We start from the raw sequence: 2500 nt of genomic DNA, 5'->3' as shown, positions 1-2500 counted from the left end.
CGCGGCCCGGCCTCGGCGGAGAGGCCGCGGCGCGCGGTCGGCCGCGGGGGCCGACCCGCTCGCCTCGAAACGGGCGACGCCGGCAGAGAGCGCGCGCTCTCTCGCCCCTTCCTCAGCTGCGGGGTTGCGGCCGCCGGGGCCCGCCGCGCTCTCCTCCTTCCTCGGCCGCCTCTGCGGTCTCTGGGGTGCGGCGCCGCGCGCGGCGCGGCCGCGCCGTCTCTCTCCCCTCGACGGCCTTCTCCTCGAGCGCGCCGGCGGCGCCGGTCGCCGGCCGTCCCCGGCTCAGCGACCGCCCGCCCGCCCGGGGCCGAGCGCTCGGCAGGTCCCTCCGTCGCCGGAGAGTCCGCGAGCGCGGGCGGCCCCGTGCCGAGCGGCGGCGGCGCCGCTCGGCGAGTGTCCCCCGCCAGCGGGGACGGCCGGCCGGACGGCGCCCGCCGTCGCCGGCGGCGGTCCCGGCCCGGGCCCCGCCCGCCGCCTCCCCGTCGCCCTTTTCTCCGTCCGCTCGCGGAGCCCCGGAGGAAGGTCGTGCGCGCGGCGGCCGTGGGGGGTTGGGGGGGGGGGCGCTTCCCCGCCCGGTCTCCCCGCCCGGTCAGCGGGGAGAAAAGGGCGGGCGTCGCTGCCCCCCTCCCCGCCTACCCCCCCGGCTCGGCGCCGCACGCCTTCCCCTGGGCCGCGCGTGCCCGAGGAAAAAGGGGCTCCGTGACGGTGCGAGGCGGCGGCGGTCCCGGGAGTGCGGCCGTTGCGGCGGCGGGTCAGCCGTCCGGCAGGCTCCGGGCGCTCGCGACGCCGGCTCGGGTCTCGGTGCGGCGCCCGCCTCCGGCGCCGGCGGCGGAGCGCGTCCGCCGGGCGCTCGCCCTTCCCGGCGGGAGCGGTCCCGCGGGGGGCGTTGCCGGTTGGGCGGTGGCCGTCGTGTGCCGTCTCGAGCGCGGCAAGGCCGCTGGGGAGAGAGAGCGAGCCGGCCGCGCGGTGGCGCGGCGGCGCTCCGCGGGTCCGCGGAGCGGCGGTGAGAAGGGAGAGCGGCGCGCGCGGGGGCCGACGGCCGCGCCCCCGGCCGCGTGCGTCCCGTCGTCCCGTTGCAGCGAGGCCTGGCGGGCCGCCGTGTCCCCCCGCGGTCCGGCGCGCGCCGCGTGCCTCCTCCGTGCGGAGGCCGGGCCGAGCCCGGGCGCCTGGGCCGCCTCCGGAGGACGGCACAGTTTGCCGGCGGCGTCTCCCCTCGCTCGTAGCGGCGGGGGGAGGCGGTCGGGGACGCGGGTCCCCCCGCCTTTCCCGCCGACCTTCGGAGCGTTCCGTTGGGCGTTTCGCTCTCGGATGGTTTTTCTTTCCCCCCCCACTCGGTTCGTTGCGTTGTGTGCTCGTACGGTCGAAGCCGGGGGCGGCCCGCGTGCGTGCCCCCTCGGCGAGAGAGAAAAAAAGGGGCCCCCTCCGCCCGTGTGCGGGGTTCGGTGCCGAAAGCCAGACAACTCTTAGCGGTGGATCACTCGGCTCGTGCGTCGATGAAGAACGCAGCTAGCTGCGAGAATTAATGTGAATTGCAGGACACATTGATCATCGACACTTCGAACGCACTTGCGGCCCCGGGTTCCTCCCGGGGCTACGCCTGTCTGAGCGTCGCTTGACGATCAATCGCCGCCCGGGGGTTGCCACCCCGGCGGCGCGGCTGGGGTCGCCTCGCAGGCCCGTCGTCGTGGCCGTGGCCGTCGTGGCCGCGCCCGAGGGCCTTCGTCCCCCTAAATGCAGACTCGGGGAGCGCTCCGTAGCTCCCCGCTCCCGGAGCGAGCCGCTGGGGCGGAGCTCGTCCTCGCCGGGGGCCGCGTCGCCGAGCGGCGGCGCGGCGGCCGGGGAGAAAGAGAGCGAGAGAGACGGGGCGGCGTCGAGAGCGCCCCGCCGAGGGCCGAGAGACGAGGGCGAGAGGGGGGGAGGCGAGGCGCGCGGGCCTCGCCCCCCCCCGGCCTCCCCCCGCGCGGGCGGCTGTCTGCGGGTGGGTACCGCGCGGGTACCGTGCCGTGCTGCCGCGCGCGAGGCGCGAGCGCCGGGGGGGGCGGGGGCGACCCCCGCGTCGTCCTCTCCTTCCCTTCCCCGTCCCTCTTTGTCGCCGTCTCGGGGCGCCAGGGGCGCCGTCGCCGTTCTCGCTCTCTCCCTCTCCCCGCCGAAGGCCGTCGCGCCCGCCGCCTGGCGGCCGCGTCCCCCCCCCGGTCCGGGGCCGTCTCTGCCGCGTGTGTGCTTCCGTGTTTTCCTTTCGGTTCTCGTCTCCGGGACGGGGTCCGTCCGTCCGTCTTTCCTCTGCGCCGCGTCCCCGCGTCGCTCGCTCGCCCGACTGCCCGCCCGCCCGCCCGCCCGCTCGCTCGCTCGCGCTCTCTCGGCCCTCGCGGTGAGGGGCGAGGGGAACGAAAAAGCGGCGGGGGCGGGGGGGGGGCAGAGGGGGAAGGCGCGCGGGGCCGCCGGCGGTGGGGGAGCGGAGGAGAGAGCGCCCGCCCGCCCGCCCGTCGGGCTCCGTCGGCGC

At 78.7% G+C, this 2500-nt stretch overlaps 1 non-coding gene across 1 annotated transcript; it reads left to right on the top strand.

Moving 5' to 3' along the window:
- The first annotated feature begins 1458 nt into the window (after positions 1-1458).
- Positions 1459-1611, top strand: LOC144247399 (5.8S ribosomal RNA). Its single transcript, XR_013341101.1, has one exon. It is a non-coding gene; the product is annotated as a 5.8S ribosomal RNA (ribosomal RNA).
- The last annotated feature ends 889 nt before the right edge of the window (positions 1612-2500 follow it).

The sequence above is a fragment of the Lonchura striata genome, chromosome 21, assembly GCF_046129695.1.
Source record: "Lonchura striata isolate bLonStr1 chromosome 21, bLonStr1.mat, whole genome shotgun sequence".
Lineage (NCBI taxonomy): Eukaryota > Metazoa > Chordata > Aves > Passeriformes > Estrildidae > Lonchura > Lonchura striata.
This window is presented reverse-complemented; position numbering and strand designations above follow the sequence as displayed.